This window comes from Varanus komodoensis, unplaced genomic scaffold (assembly GCF_004798865.1).
Source record: "Varanus komodoensis strain SLA01 unplaced genomic scaffold, ASM479886v1 scaffold7_3, whole genome shotgun sequence".
Classification (NCBI taxonomy): domain Eukaryota; kingdom Metazoa; phylum Chordata; class Lepidosauria; order Squamata; family Varanidae; genus Varanus; species Varanus komodoensis.
The window spans coordinates 6308114-6325165 of record NW_025336480.1 but is presented as its reverse complement, the minus strand read 5'-3'; the positions used below and the strand labels follow the sequence as shown (position 1 = coordinate 6325165).

The 17052-nt window shown below is 51.3% G+C and overlaps 1 protein-coding gene across 1 annotated transcript in view; it reads right to left on the bottom strand.

Annotated features, from left to right (window-relative positions):
- Window positions 1-13836: 13836 nt before the first annotated feature.
- PRELID2 (PRELI domain containing 2) overlaps window positions 13837-17052 on the bottom strand; it is an 84837-nt gene continuing 81621 nt past the window's right edge. The window contains exon 10 of the transcript XR_006417026.1: window positions 13837-13892. The gene's annotated coding sequence lies outside the window, so the exon portion shown is untranslated. The remainder of the gene's footprint in view (window positions 13893-17052) is intronic.

Sequence of the window (17052 nt, the reverse complement as noted above, 5' to 3'; positions counted from 1 at the left end):
CTGGATAAAGTATAATCAGTGTCAAGACCTACAATTTTAAGATATTAATCAAATGCATAGAACTCTTTATTAATATGTGATACCCAAATTAATAGTATCTTAATACAAAAAATATAATGTATAGACATTGTGAGATTAGAGAACATTGCAAATAGTCAGAGAAGGTCATAAGAAAACAAAATAATAAGCAATATAAATGGTTAGGACCAGTAGAGAAATGCTTTTGAAATGTCTTTGAAAATGCAATCAAAGCTATTTCAATTGCGATCCTCAGCCGATGTCTTTCTCTTGCCTGTATAAGTGTCCTGCCTATTTAGGGCAGTTCGGCAACAACAGGCGGCATTCTTATCTCCCAATCCAGTGCAGCGGGCCACAGATCTCTTCATCAGGACTAGGACAAAAGACACAAATGACAAAACTGCGCCTGAAATACTTCAGTCACATAATGAGAAGGCAAGACTCACTGGAGAAGACCACCATTTATTTTTAATATGTGGTAATTGTTTTTATTGTGTTTTTATCTTGTGTTTGTGAGCCACCCAGAGGTGCTGAGGCATGATTGGGCAGCATACAAATGTTTTAAATAAATAAATAATAAAAAAGTACGTACCACCATCTGTTTACTGGACTCTTGCCCATCGCGGCTACTATACAAAGCCAAACACGGGATTGGTTCCTGGATCCTGGAGGTCATCAATACCTCTCTGAAGGATGGCCGGGTGCCTGCCCCTCTAAAGGAGGTGGTGGTCAGGCTGCTCCTAAAGAAGGCATCCCAGGATCCAAAGATGGCCACCAATTATAGACTGGTGGCCAACATCCAGTTTTTGGGCAAGGTGCTGGAGTGGGTGGTGGCGGGACAACTCCACGCTCTCTTGAATGAGATTGATTATCTGGACCCATTTCAGTCCGGCTTCAGACCCAGGTATGGTACTGAATCTGCCTTGGGTGCCCTGTATGATGACCTGTGCAGGGAAAGAGACAGGGGGATTTCATCCCTCTTGGTTCTCCTGGACCTCTCAGCGGCTTCCGACGCCATCGACCATGGTATCCTTCTGGACAGGCTAAGGGGGTTGGGAGTAGGAGGCACTGCTTGGCAGTGGTTCCTCTCATACCGCGATGGCCAATTCCAGAAGGTGGTGCTGGGGGACTTTACCTCTGCGCCATGGCAGTTATGCCATGGAGTTCTGCAGGGGTCTATTCTGTCCCCCTTGCTCTTCAACATCTACATGAAACCGCTGGGAGAGGTTATCCGGAGGTATGGGCTGCGGAATCATCAGTACGCTGATGATACCCAGCTCTACCTCTCGTTTTCCACCAATCCAGGTGAGGCAGTGGCTGTACTGAACCGGTGCCTGGCCAAGGTAATGGGCTGGACGAGGGCTAATAAACTGAAGCTCAGTCCAGACAAGACAGAGGTCTGCTGGTGGGTGGTTCGAACTCCTGGGTAGGTGACTTGGATCTTGTCCTGAATGGGGTAGCACTCCCTCTAAAGGACAGGGTCCGCAGCTTGGGAGTGCTCCTCGACCCGGAGCTGATTTTGGAAGCTCAAGTGTCGGCATTAGCAAGGAGCGCTTTCCATCAGCTTCGGTTAATCCATCAGCTGTGTCCCTACCTGGAGGACGACTGCCTAGCGACAGTGACTCATGCATTGGTTACTTCCCGGTTGGATTTCTGTAATGCACTCTATGTGTTCTAAGACAGTCCACCGTCCTACTTGGGACGACTGCCAGCAACTCTTGCAGGTTCTTTTTACTTCCGAGGAGCGCGATCGGATTCACCTTGAGGCTCGGAAGCAGATTTTTGGCACAGGTGGTCAACCCACCACTGACCCGGTTATTCTGGAAACGAGCCTCCCAGCCCAACGACCCAACTGGGATCCAAATACGGTTGCTGGGGAAGGAGCTCTGACCCGGTACCGCCAACTTCTTCTGCAAGGTCTCCGTGGCGCGGCGCGGAAACCTACCAATTTGTCTAAAGTAAGTGAGATAGTTCAGAGCCCCCAGGAATCCCCCGCCGCTTTCTTGGAACGCGTACTTGAGGCATATAGGCAATACACACCTATAGACCCACGGACACCCGAAAACGCGCGGGCAATTAACATAGCCTTTGTTACACAATCAGCACCAGACATTAGGAAAAAGATTCAAAAGCTAGACGGGTTTGAAGGGAAAAATCTCAGTGAACTAGTTGAGATAGCTCAGAAGGTTTTTAATAATCGTGAGGACCCAGAAGTTGCAGGCACAAAGAAATTAACCACAGTCGTCTTAGCAACCATGCAGGAAACTAGCGATAGGAATCGAGGGGCTCCACGGAGGAATGGGGGTCGCCCCCGCCTAGAAAAAGATCAATGCGCCTACTGCAAGGAGAGGGGCCACTGGAAAAGCGAGTGTCCCCGCAAGAAGAAAATGAACCAAAAAGAAAAGAGTCTCCTCACTCTTGAGGAAGACTGAAGGGGCCAGGGCTCTGTCAATTTAGGCCCCCGAGAGCCCTTGGTAACCTTAACTGTGGGGGGCCGCCCGACTACCTTCCTGGTAGATACCGGGGCAGCCCACTCGGTTCTCCAGGAGGGGGTCGGCCGTCTTACTGAAGAAAAGACTCAGATCATAGGGGCAACGGGGTGACCCAGGGCGTACCCTTGGACTTCAGCTCGTGTGACTGATCTGGGAAAAGGGACTATAACTCATTCCTTCTTGGTAATCCCTGAATGCCCCTTCCCCCTCCTGGGGCGAGACCTCTTAAGGAAACTGCGAGCCTTGGTGTCATTCCAAGAGGACGGCACCCACCTCAGCCTGGGCTCTCCGCAGCCTGCTGCCCTTCTGCTTACTGTACCCTTGCAAGACGAGTATCTCTTCTTCGAAAGTCAGGCGCCAGAAAGCCCCTCTGAGGCTTTAAAAGAGCTCCAAAAAGAAATTCCAGGAGCATGGGCCAAAAACAACCCTCCTGGTCTGGCGGCTCATCAGCCACCCGTCGTACAGGTCAGCAGTTCGGCTACCCCGTTCCGGAAACCCCAGTACCCCATTCCAGCCAGGGCGAAGTTAGGAATACGTAAGCATATACAGAGGCTGTTGGAAGCAGGAATTTTAGTACCCTGCAGGTCGCCATGGAACACCCCGCTGTTACCGGTCAAAAAGCCCGGCACCGAAGACTACCGGCCAGTTCAGGACTTACGTGAGGTAAACGCCTGGGTACAGACTGTCCACCCAACTGTCCCAAACCCTTACACACTACTCAGCCAGCTGCCACCAGACCGGGAATGGTACTCAGTCTTGGACTTAAAAGAGGCTTTCTTTTGCATACTGCTGGCCCCGGTGAGCCAGCCTCTTTTTGCCTTTGAGTGGATGGATCTGGACCAGGGATTCTCGGGTCAACTTACATGGACCCGGCTACCCCAGGGGTTTAAGAACTCCCCTACCCTCTTGATGAAGCTCTGAGTAGAGACCTTTCCCCTTTCCGGGAAACCCATTCCGAGGTTACCCTTTTGCAATATGTGGATGACTTGCTCTTGGCAGCGGAGTCTGCGCCTGCGTGCCTGCAGGCGACTCAAGACCTCCTGGCCGCTCTGGGCTCCATGGGATATCGGGTTTCAATAAAGAAGGCACAGATCTGTAGTCAGAGGGTGACCTATTTGGGATACGATCTAAGCGGGGGAAAACGGACACTGTCAGCCAGCCGAGTCCGAGCAATCCAGAATATTCCCACGCCTACGACTAAACGACAAGTCAGAGAATTCCTGGGCACGGTAGGGTACTGCCGGCTGTGGATCCCCGGCTTTGCCGAGATGGCGAAACTCCTCTATACCAGCACGGGAGGAAAAGGTGACTCCCTCATGTGGACTGAGATTGAGCAATCAGCATTTCAGGCTCTTAAAAAGGCTATTACCACGGCCCCCGCTCTAGCCCTACCCGACCTTAAGAAACCCTTCGAACTCTTTGTGGCTGAGGCTCAAGGTATAGCAAAAGGAGTTTTAACCCAGACTTTGGGCCCATGGAGGCGGCCGGTTGCATATTTGTCAAAATGACTAGACCCAGGGGCGGCGGGGTGGCCCACTTGCATGAGAGCAATTGCCGCGACAGCGGTACTGGTGAAAGAGGCCAAGAAACTGACACTGGGCCAAGACCTCCAAGTCATTGGGGCACATGCCGTGGAAACCCTCCTCCGCAGTCCACCGGATCGATGGATCTCCAACGCCTGAGTGACTCAGTACCAGGTACTTTTATTGGACCCCCCATGGGTCACTTTTTCCAAAGCAGCGGTCCTTAATCCGGCGACCCTACTGCCAGACGATCAACACGAGAGTCCCACACATGATTGTGCTGAAGTCCTCGACACCCTGACTGGCACCAGACCAGACCTGACGGATGTCCCGCTAGGGCAGCCAGCCCTCAATTTGTTTACAGACGGGAGCAGTTTCGTCAAGGACGGGAGTCACTTTGCGGGAGCAGCGGTGGTCACCAGTTCTGAGGTAATATGGGCACAGGCTCTAGGGCATGGCACGTCAGCACAAAAAGCAGAACTTGTCGCCCTGACACAGGCCCTCCAGTGGGGGAAGGGAAAAGCTCTCAACATTTATACGGACAGCCGATACGCTTTCGCCACGGCTCATGTCCATGGAGCACTGTATAAGGAACGAGGGCTGCTAACCTCTGGAGGGAAGGACATTAAGAATGCAAACGAAATTATGTCTCTCTTAGAAGCCCTCTGGCTGCCTGAACGAATAGCTATAATTCATTGCCCTGGGCATCAACGGGATGGCTCAGCGGTCTCGCAGGGAAATAACTTTGCTGATAGAACCGCAAAGGAGGCTGCCCTAAGACCAGTAGGGCCCCTCAAAATTCTCCCGGTTCAGATGCCATCCCGGGCTCTCCCAGACCGACTGACCTACTCGAAGGAGGATATCTTGGGCGAGATCTTCTTCTCCAGACCCATCGAGCCACACACTTGGGAATGGCCCGACTCTGTCAGCTATTTAGACCTCATTTCTTCCTGCCTGGACTTTCAGCTCTGGCCGATTCCATAATCTCCAGGTGCGCCTCCTGCGCGCGAGTTAACGCTGGTCCTAGCCGGCCCTCCACCGCCCCGGGCGTCCGCCATCACGGATCCCAGCCGGGAGAACACTGGGAAATAGACTTCCCTGAGCCACCCGAGCTAGGTATCGCTATTTATTGGTCTTCATCGACACCCATTCCGGGTGGGTGGAAGCGTTCCCTACGAAGGGAGAGACAGCCCTGATTGTTGCCCGGACTCTCCTGCATCAAATTCTACCCAGATTCGGCGTACCCCTAGCTCTGGGTTCAGATAATGGTCTGGCGTTCATCGCACAAACTTCCAAATTGGTAGCCAAAGCTCTAGGGATTGATTGGAAACTGCATTGTGTGTACAGACCGCAGAGCTCAGGACAGGTAGAGAGGATGAATAGAACGTTAAAGGAAACCTTAACAAAATACACTCTTGAAGTTGGCGGCCCCTGGACGGACCTCCTTCCGTTTGCCCTCCTACGCACACGATGTTCCCCTTATAGGAACGGTTTCACTCCCTTCAAAATTGTGCTCGGGCAACCACCTCCCCTGCTCCCCCCGCCTGGCGGAGGAGACGCGCACTGAGTTGTCTAACCACAACTTGCTTGAGTCCTTGCAGGCCCTCGATCGCGTCCGGCATGATATTCGCCGACAGGTTCAGTCCAACAAGGGCGGGACTACTAAGGCTCTGGACCCCACGCCCGACCCTCCCCCACACGTAAACCCGGGAGATTGGGTCTGGCTAAAGAACTTTCACCCTGTCACCCTAGGTGCCCGGTGGCTAGGACCCTTCCAGGTGATCCTCTCCACTCCCACGGTGGTTAGACTGGCCGAAAAACCCCACTGGTTCCACGTAACACAGATAAAGCCTGCCTCGCCGGCCCTCTCGGAACAATGGACGGTACACCAAACTGGAGATCCTCTGCGAGTCAAGTTAAAAAGAGTCTCCTCCCCCTCTTCCCAGCAGCCCTCCTGATTCTTCTCGCCTGCCCAGTAGGCTGTCCCCTCCCAAACCCACACCAGCCACTCACCATGGAATGGACATGATTGGCAGACTGATTGGCAGACCTCCCCGCCAGTAGCAACCGTCCTGACTCACACCCACGATACCTCCCTGGACTTCCGCATAGATCTCTGCCAACTCCTTCCGCCCGGGTGGGCCAACCTGGGCCTCTGGGGTTATGGATGCGGAACTGATATCTTGGAAAGGGGACTGTCGGAGAAGCAATATTATGGCTGTCCATCGGATGGGAACCCCGCTTGCGGTGACGTGCCCAACTTCTACTGTGCCCGATGGGGTTGCGAGACTTTCGCTACCTGGTTGGAAGGCCAAAATAAGGATCCATGGCTCACAGTGAAAAGGGTGCAGGCCGGTCAGGCGGGGACCGGCAGACATAACCCCCTGAGCCTCAAGATCAAGCGAGGCGGAGAAGATTCTTGGGTAAAAGGTAAAACCTGGGGGCTGCGCTTGAATCTGTATGGTCCTGATCCGGGCATACTTTTCACGATTCAGAAGTGGGTTATCTCACGACCCTGGGGCCTGGGGGGACCCAACCAGGCCCTCCCTCACCCTCAGGTAGGGAACCCCACCCCCACTCACCGCATCCCTGACCCTCGCACACATCGTGCTCCGGCCCGGGCTGCTAGTCGACCGTCATCCAGCTGCTCATTTGCATTAGTGTCCGCAGTTTTTGAAGTCCTCAACGGAACCAACCCAAACATTACCGAGACATGTTGGTTATGCCTAAGTCCCCAGCCACCTTTTTATAATGGAGTAGGAGTAAATGTCTCTTTTTCCAACTTTGCTAATATCTCCTACTCGGAAAATTATGGGAGTGCCTGCCCGTGGGGGCTCCACCCCTCTATAACATTAGAAGAGTTCTCAGGTCAAGGGACCTGTGTCACGGGCCCTGGTGGACCCCGCAAGGATCCACGATGTGCTGCTACCTTACTCCTCACCCCCACAGCCCACCCCTATCTCCTGGCAGCCCCGAATGGGACTCTTTTTGCTTGCCGATCCGGCCTCACCCCATGCATTTCCTCCACCCTTTTCCTAACCCCCCTCAGTCCTGCGGCTGCGCAAGCTCCTCAGCCGGATCTTTGTATTCTGACTTTAGTACTCCCAAAGGTTTTTCTCGCCAATGGAGAGATGACCCCCGCGGCTGCTTCCCTGGACTCACGCGTAGAAACATAGAAACCTAGAAACAGAGCGAGTCAGAAGGGGCCTCCCGGACCATCTAGTCTGACCTCCAGCTCCAGCCGGCTCTGCCCATGACATGCCCACCAAGTGCATGTCTAGCCTATCCTTGAACATTTATTTATTTATTTATTTATTAAAACATTTCTATGCCGCCCCTTGCCAAAGCCTCAGGGCAGCTTACAACATAATGAAATACAATAAAATAGAAGAATAACAATATAAAATTAACAATATAAAATAAATAACAATGTAAAAGAAGTCGCCCTGGCCAGATAAATAAGCAAATATTGTTAACAATTAAAATGACGTTTAAATAAAAAGGTCTTCACCTGGCACCGAAAAACAAATAACGACGGCTCCAGGCGGACCTCTCTGGGGAACATCCTCACCGATGGGACCTCAACCACCTCCCATGGAAACCCATTCCACACCCTCGGGGTCGTAACTCTCAAGAAGTACTTCCTGGCATCTAAATTGAACCTTGGTTCCCAGAGCTTTGCTCCGTTGGAGCACATCCTGCCTTCCTCTGCAGGGGAGAACAGGTCTCTACCCACCTTCGTGTGATGATGAAGTGAAGATGAAGTGAAGCATCTTTCCCTCTACTCCCTAAGAGAGATCCCTTTTGATGTTGTTGTTGTTGCTGTTGTTGTTATTATTATAACATTTCTATGCCGCCCCTTGCCGAAGCCTCAGGGCGGCTTACAACACAATAAAATACATTGAAATACAATGGAACATAATTAATTACCACTAAATACAAAAATACAAAAAATACACTGAGATACAAACATAATAATATAAAATTAAAATTAACAGTATAAAATAAGTAAATAAAGAATATAGGAGGAGAAAAGAGAAGGAAGAAGAAGTTGCCCTGGCCAGATCATATATTTTAATAATTAAAATGATGTTTAAATAAAAAGGTCTTTACCTGGCGCCAAAAAACCAGTAACGACGGTGCCAGGCGGACCTCTTTGGGGAGCGAATTCCATAGGTTGGGCGCCACCACAGAGAAAGCTCTCCTCCGAGTACTTACTCTCCTAATTTCTTTCATGGAGGGTTCCCGGAGAAGGGACTCTCCCACAGATCTCAAGGGGCGGTCGGGCATATACGGATGTAAGTGCTCGTTCAGGTAGCCAGGACCCAAGCCGTTTAGGGCTTTATAGGTCATAACCAACACCTTGAATTGGGCCCAGGCTTCAATGGGAAGCCAGTGAAGCTGACGGAGGACTGGAGTCATGTGAGCATAACGCCCCGTCCCCGTCAGCAACCTGGCAGCTCTATTTTGCACCAATTGAAGTGTTTGGACCGTCTTCAGGGGAAGCCCCACGTAAAACGCGTTACAGAAGTCAAGGCAGGAAGTCACCAGCGCGTGTGTCACCATCGCCAGGCAGTCGTACTCCAGGTAGGGGCGCAGCTGATTAATCAGCCGAAGCTGAAGGAAAGCGCTCCTCGCCACCGCTGTCACCTGAGCTTCCAAAGAAAGCTCCGGGTCGAGGAGTACTCCAAAGCTGCGGACCTTGTCTCTAAGAGGGAGTTTTGCACCATTCAGGACCAGGTCAAATCCACCCTCTCCGAAGCCCGATCTGCCAACCAACAGGACCTCCGTCTTGTCTGGATTGAGTTTCAGTTTATTGGCCCTCATCCATTCCCTTACCTCGGCCAAGCACCGGTTCAGCACAGCCACTGCCTCACCTGGATTAGTGGAAAATGAGAGGTAGAGCTGGGTATCATCAGCATATTGATGATTCTGCAGCCCACACCTCCTGATGACCTCTCCTAGCGGTTTCATATAGATGTTAAATAGCAGAGGGGATAGGATGGAGCCCTGTGGTACTCCATGGCATAGCTGCCATGGCGCAGAGACATGCTCCCCCAGCACTACCTTCTGGAATCGGCCATTGAGATAGGAGCGGAACCACTGCAAAGCAGTGCCTCCGACCCCCAATCCCGCAAGCCTATCCAGAAGAATACCATGGTCGATGGTATCGAAAGCCGCCGAGAGGTCCAGAAGAACCAACAAGGATGCACTCCCCCTGTCCTTCTCCCTGCACAGGTCATCGTACAGGGCGACCAAGGCAGATTCAGTACTGTACCCGGGTCTGAAGCCGGACTGAAAAGGATCCAGATAATCAGTTTCATCCAAGAGTGCTTGGAGTTGTCCCGCCACCACTCGCTCCAACACCTTGCCCAGAAAAGGGATGTTGGCCGTAGGTCTATAGTTAGTGGCCATCTCTGGATCCAGTGACGCTTTCTTCAGGACCGGTCGTATTACCGCCTCCTTTAAAGGGGCAGGCACTCGACCCTCCCTCAGAGAAGCGTTAACCACTTCCAAGATCCAGGTCCCAATCCCGTGCTTGGAGTTATTTATTAACCAAGACGGGCAAGGATCCAATAGGCAAGTGGTGGGACGTACTTGTCCAAGCACCTTGTCCACATCATCGGGCCGCAATAATTGAAATTCCTCCAATAATTTTGGACCAGATGGTAGCATTGGTGTCTCCCCAGAGACCTCTGATTCATTAGTGGAGTCCAGCTCGTGACGAATCTGAGCGATTTTCTCCCTGAAATGCCTGGCAAAGTCGTCACAGCGGGCCTTTGAGGGTGGCATCGGATCTTCCTTAGGACCCGGGCGAACCAGGCCTTGCACCACTCGAAAAAGCTCTGCCGGATGGCATTGTGAGGAGGCAATGGAAGCGGAAAAAAACTTCTTTTTCGCCGCCTTCACCACCACAGCATAGGCCCGATAGTGGGCTCTCAAGTGTGTTCGGTCAGATTCATCCACCTACGCTCTAGTTGTCTCCCAACCCGCTTCATCGCCCGCAATTCAGGTGTATACCAAGGGGAAGAGCGGACTCTGCCCGGTGGGAGAGGACGCTTAGGAGCGATCGTGTCCACAGCCCTGGTCATCTCTCCGTTCCACAGTTCGACCAGAGCCTCGACAGGAGCACCAGTCTTGTCAGCCGGAAAGTCCCCCAGGGCCTTCAGGAATCCATCCGGATCCATCCGGCTCCGGGGGCGGGCCCATACAATCGGGTCCGCACTCTTATAGAGGGAGAGGCCGCTCTCGAGCACAAACCTCACCAGGAGGTGATCTGACCATGACAGGGGAGTCAAACATAAATTCCTCACCCTCAGGTCATCCTCTTCCTGCCCCGTCGAGAAAACCAGGTCCAGAGTGTGTCCACGTTCATGGGTCGGGCCGATGACGTGTTGAGACAGCTCCATGGCTGTCATAGAGGCCATGAAGTCCTGAGCCGCCCCAGTCAGTCCAGACTCGGCATGGAGATTGAAGTCCCCCAGGACCAACATCCTGGGGGTCCTCAACACCAGGTCCGAGACGGTCTCTGTCAGCTCAGATAGGGAGACTGCTGGGCAGAAGGGTGCACCATACACCAATAGAATCCCCAATCTGTCTCGTTCGCCCAACACCAAGTAGAGGCACTCTAGCCCTGGTCTCGAAGGGACCGGGAGACCCGTGAGAGAGATGGAGGCTCGGTAAACCAACGCGACTCCCCCTCCCCTCCCTTCTGGGCGTGAACAGTGTTGAACCAGATACCCGGGCGGGCACAATTGGGAGAGGGCAACATCCCCTCCCTCTCCCGCCCAGGTCTCCATTATGCAAGCCAGGTCGGCCCCCTCATCCACAATCAAGTCATGGATGAGGGAAGATTTATTATTGACCGACCTGGCATTGAGCAGCAGCACCGTCAGGCCCGAGGGGTGGTTGACAAGGCTACCTGGCGCCCTCTGGTTGGGGGCAGAACCAGAAGGAGGGATAGGTGTCAGCCATCTGTCCATCCTTCTTCTACGTGGACACGTTAAGCCCCTATTGCTGTAACGACCATTGCCCGTGACCACGCCAATAGCAGCGCCCGTGTGTTCCCCAGGATATATAAACGTCGACATGGCCAGGGATGACTCAAAAGCACTGATTAAAGCAGGGTAAAATTATAAAGCAGTTCGAAAGAGGAGAAAAAGAACGATAAAAAGAAAAAAAAATCCTTCCCCTTCCCTAAGATTCAGCGGTAGGCAAGCCTATTTCAACAAGAGTCCTTGGCCAGCCCAGCCCCCCCCTTGTCCCCCAAACGGCTCCCAAACAGCAGCGACCCCTTCGGCCGCCACCCTTCGGCCGCCGGCCCGAGGCCGCGGTCGCTGCTTTGTGGCCACAGGGTGCCTCCGAGTCCCGCCCCATCGCGCACCGAGCGCGCCCGATCACCTGGGGCGGCGGGCAACACGCTCCGGCGCTGCGTGCGCCTGCGCTGGCCGCTGGAGCTGGCTTCCGTCGACGTCATGGCAGCGCGCGTCTGCTTGCATCTGCTTGCACACGCTGCGGCTCTTTCCTCCAGCGCGATGGAGCGGCGTGCTGCTGGAGGTGGGTGGAAGTCAGAGATGTTGATCAGAGATGGAATCCTGTATTTCCAGTTTTACGGCAATTTTCTAATGAAGCAGGTAGGCAGACATGACAACCTGCCACTCCACACACCCGTAATGTTTCTAGGGGAGAAGCCACCAGTACTTTTTTCATTGTCTTTCCATTGTTTCTTTAGCATGTTCTACATCAACTCCATCCAAAACAGCCCAGGTTTTTCATCCTAGGAAGTGATACCTGTTCTGCTTCTTTCTCATCTTAATAAGTTTGACATTTCCTTTGTTCTTATCAAAAGTCCAATTGCCAAAAATAACACACTGGCTTTCAATAAGTTGCAGCAAACTTTCCAGGCACTTTGGACAGAGATGAATCTTCCCTAACTTGTCATCCATCTTAGTTCATCTTGACTGATTTAGAGCATAATTTAGTGTTTCCCTGGGCCTAGCAGGGCCAGTCTAACATTTGGGTTAGGAATGAGGGAGAAATTAATTCAGCTCACACTGTATGCTGCCTGAAATTTGCACTTTTAAACCAATAGGTAAAGCAAAACTCAGTTATCCTTAGAGGTTTTCACTTCTCCCAATTTTGTAATAGAACTTTACAAAATAAATTGCACATACAATAGATATATGAGGGGAAAATACACAGAAAAGGCATATATTAGTAAAATAATGTTCAAAGGACATTTTATTAGGATACTTGCGAAAATTTGATTAGGCAAAAATGCATGTAAAATGCATGTACAGGAGACATACTCAGAAGCATGTGTATACATTCTCAAGGAAATTTTTAAAAGTAATCAGAATTTAGGATGAGCCAAAGGGCTAGATTGCAAAAATGAGAAAGTGACAGAAACCAAAACTGATCAATTGTCCAGTCTCAACTAGAATAGGCTGAGGATTTGCATCATATTCACCTGACCTATAAAAATGCGATGCAATATTTCTAAGAATCAAACCCCGAATATGAATCAAATCACTCTCACAAGGGGAAAAAAGTGGGACATAAATACAATGTACTTACCACTACCACCATTTCAGGGCGATAGTTACATCCAGCTACAATGTATTTGAGGTCGAGGTCAAGCTCTGAAATGGTTAATTCCTGGATCCTGGTAGAAAGCTCTGTGGTTTAATTGACTGTATTCAATGATTAATGGTACGAAATGGTGTTCCAACAGCATCTTGGCAGGGACAGGAAATGGTTGTTGTGCTCCCTTTCGAGGCAGCTTGTTTGTACTCAGTTCATACTGACTGCCTGCTGCAGGATGGCTTCTGGTCCATGAATAGTACATTTCATATAGCAGAACAGTCAGCCAAATAATTATGCAGAAATTTAAACAGAAATCTCACATAAGCTAAGGACTGAGGCTCATCTTTGCAGAGGTGGTGACTCCACTTGAGTCTGATTCCCACCTGGCAGACATTGCCCTGTAAGGAACACATGAGTCTTGATCCAGAGATTGCCTTCCAGGAGAGACAGAGCTCTGCACACAGAAAAAAACCCTCTCTCCAAATTTTGGGAATCCCTCACCCCACAGCTCAGTCCATTCTGCAGGCTCTCTGGTCTCTTAGGCAGCATGTTCAGGCTGGAGGGGCTGCCATGGGGGGAAGGCGCAGGGAAACCCATTTCAGCCATAACCACAAATCCAGCTTAAAACTGGATCCAGTTCTTTGCATCTATATGGTGCCTATACCAGCACTGAGCGTGTAAAGAGGATATAGAAAATGAGCTTCCTGGCAGAGGAGTTTCCTTCCCCCCTTTCACAGAAACATGTGTGGCATCCATGTTTCCTGACTCAGAAATGAAACCCCTCACTTCAGAAGCACATTATTTCCATTAAACACGGGTAAAATGCCCTAGGCCAGAATCAACCAAAACGGGGGAGCAAGTGAAATAGTTTATTAGCACAGCAGGCCCTTCTATGAAAATAAATGTGTGCCTGGTGATGGCTTATTTTCTGCACTCTGTGTGCCATCACACCAAGAATAAATATTCCACATTCGGTAACAAATGACACTTCCATTCAATGCCTAGGCAGGCTGCCGCTGATTGCTCTTGATTTCAGAGCGCGCCCTTTCCAGCTGTGCCTGCTGGTATTGTGCATTACGGAGGCACTTTCCGTGACGGCAGCTTTGGCCTGAGGGTTGCATGGGAAGCCTTTTTCTTGAAGACAACTGCGGGACGGCCCAAAGTCAAGGATGGCTTCGGTGTCTTCCAGGCCGGGTCGTGAACATATCAGCACCATCACAAATGAACATCCAGGTGTTCCCTTCAGGTGGCTTTCAACATTTATGTGCTTTCTCTGCAAGAAAATGGGGACAAGTGAAGTAGCCTTGACAGGCAAATGTGTGAGCAAGTCCTATTCAGAGCCTGGGAAAGTTCAGGCTTGTAACACAGGTCCTCTCCAGCCCGTGTACCACAATCAATGCTTCCATTCCTGTTCTAAAATCCTTACATCTCCAGAATTGCTCCATTGCACAAATTGAGATTTGTACTACTCTGTCCTGCCCAAAAGAGGCCCCTCTTTTTTGCCATTTCTCTTTTTTGCCAATTCTTCATTTCTCAAAGAAGAACCCTACACATCTTGGTAACCTTTGGGCTGGTTCTAAAGCGGCATTCTCTTATTGATACTTTAATTTTATTAGAACTGCGAACTCTATAGAAACCCATGGATTCGCTTGAAAGCTTTACTTTTCTGGACTCTTTTCGGTCCAAAATCAGGAATGGCCTCCCTTTATGGTCGGGCGTGGTAGTGATGTGTGCGTGAGAGCTAGACATCTATTCACATGTCTTTGGGCTTACAAATCTCACCAGCAGCGCTGGCCCCCACTGCTCCTGGGGACTGTGTCACTGGTTATTACGGCACTTGATTGTCGCCACGCTGTCCATGTACTTGAAGCTCTAGGACTGATTGCTCCTGAAAAAGCACTTTGCCGACTCCCTCCATCACTCAAAGTGCAGGTCCCGGTTTAACTGCACAAGCACACATTTGGGGGATGGCAGGAGCGCTGGGCGAGCAGCTCCTGTTTCAGGATGAACGGGTCAGAATGCTGCTTGCCTTGCTTTGCGCTACTTCCCACTGGCTCAGCAGATGGTGCGTGTTTGGGGCAATGCAGACACAGACGCAGGCAAATAAGTATGCCTGCGTATCTTCAACCATGAGCTACAATTTAGCCTCAGTCTCTCCCACCCACCGTACCTCTTGTAATTGGGTTGCAGCCAGGACCGGTCACCCCTAGACCAGCCCACCTCCACTTTCCTTACTGGGCCCTGCTCATTTTAATGGCATTGATGTTTCTCAACGCTTCGAGGAACTTGGGGCAGCAGATGTGATCAGTTCATCCCTACACGGATCCTGTGAGAGTGGTTGCCCAAGGCCACTCCATGCCTTGGAATCTCCCTTTGCCTTTCCAGAACTCAGTGTGCCGCACGACTCCAGCTCTGAAATGGGCAGAAGGGCTTCTCTGCCCTCGGACTAGGTGCAGGCAGCCTGGAGGCTGGGGCTCTTCTCGCGTGCCTTCTGGATAGGCCGCATTTTCTGTTCCTTACATTAGAAAAAACGTACTTCCAGTGTATTTCCATAGTCTGGGAGGAGGATACCAAGGGGGATGGCCAAGCCGCAAACCGGAGAGCTGCACTGGACCATTTTCATGGCACAATGCAGAGGGAGACCCGCCTCTCCCAGCTATTCCTTCGATGCCCCGCATTTGCCCTGTGGTCTTGTCTTCCTGTGCAGCACAGCAGGGAGTGGAGGGTGGCGGAGGAATGGGTAGCAGAAGCTACTCTCCCACCTCTCCCACTGCATCAGAGCATCATGTGCCTGGGCTGGGAGCTGGTCACCCTCATGGCACGTGGACTGAACTAGTGGGGCCAGGCACTCTTTTCCGCAGAGACAGACCCCTCTTGCAAGGGCTTCCAGAGAAGTGCTTTCTGCTTGCAGGCATCCTCTACTCGCAAGACTGTCTAGTCCACCCAGCTTTCAGATAATCAGCCATCACGACTGCTGCTCATCAGCTCCTGGTGCCTGAATGTAGACGAAATGTGCAGGCACACAAGTCTCCGAGTCCCAGCCTTCCGCAGCAAGGGGAGATGTGCGCTCTTTCTAGTTAAATTATAACAACAGTGTCTAAATGCACAGCGGCACATATAAATTAGCATCTGCAAATGCTCTGCCATTCCCCGGTCTTTCACCTTCTTGCACTTTTGTCTTTTTCATTCTTGCTCAGCGGAAGTGGCCTCTCGAAGTGCCGCCTGTGAGCTGGTCAGCTGCTTGTGGCTCACGGTTCCAGCAAAGACCTCCTCTCACAAGCATCACTGTTCAGTGCTGTAATGCTCAGCTGCCCAGGAGCCACCGCCTCCCCGTGGCTTGCCCAGCGCAACCCTCCCCCTGCACTCCCAGGTCCCCAAATCCAGGAACAGGAGCTGCATTCAGCACAAGACAACCCAAATGCCGCAGAAACTTGTTTATTAAAAGACAGGATTAATACAATGGGGTGGAGGGTATTAAAACACTTTAACACACAACACACACACACCCCCCAAAAGAGGGTAGGTAAGGGAGAAGGGAATTGGAGAGCAGCACTTTGGCTAAATTCACACAGTCTTGGCTCCCCCATTGGCCAGCTCAGACCCAAATATCAAAGCTAGCTATTCCCAACACCCACATGGTATACAGTACTCAGTGTAGCCTTCTCCTCTGCAAAGTGGCACAGTGTGCTTCGGCAGAGCCTCCGGCAGCAACAGGAAAGCTCTCCTGGGGAGGAACCCCGATCTGCCCGGCCCCCAGCTTTACCCCTGGCAGATCAAGCAAATGAGTCAGGGGGTGGCATCTCCTGCCATTACCCCTTAGCCCTGAGAGCTCCCGCCTTGGAGGGGAGTGCAAATTCTCCTGCCCTTGGGAGTAATTTGCAGCATCTCTGGGCTTTTTGCGTTCCAGGCACTACCAAGCCCTCCCGCGGCCTTGGCACCTCGCTTTCCTCATATCCCCCACCCAGCTGAAGCTGCCGGGCCTCTGAGCCAAGTGTTAACCCTTTCTTGGCTGAAGGGTCCTCAGCCTACTCTTCATTACAAGTGCAAAAATCTAAAGTGAAATCACAGAGCCCCTTGGGGGGAAAAATTCAGTGGGCTTAAGTAATTATTCTGTCTCTTCCTTTCTAATGGAGATACCTGCTTGATATCCAAACAGGTGTGTGCATGTTCGTCAAACATGTATTTGCCTATTTGGTGGGGGCAATTTCATACTAAATGGGGACTGCAGAAGGGGGAGCACAAGGTGCCCCCAGTCACTTTCTCCCCCAGCCTACTTTCTAGGTCAGCAGGAACAAAACTGCAAACAATGAAAAGCGAGCACAGGCTCTTGGACCAAGGTCGATCGATAAAAATGTCCTCCTTATGCATTTTGTGCACCTGGTTCAGTTGAGCTATTTATAGAATTGTTTCAGCAACTGCATACTAAACCTCTT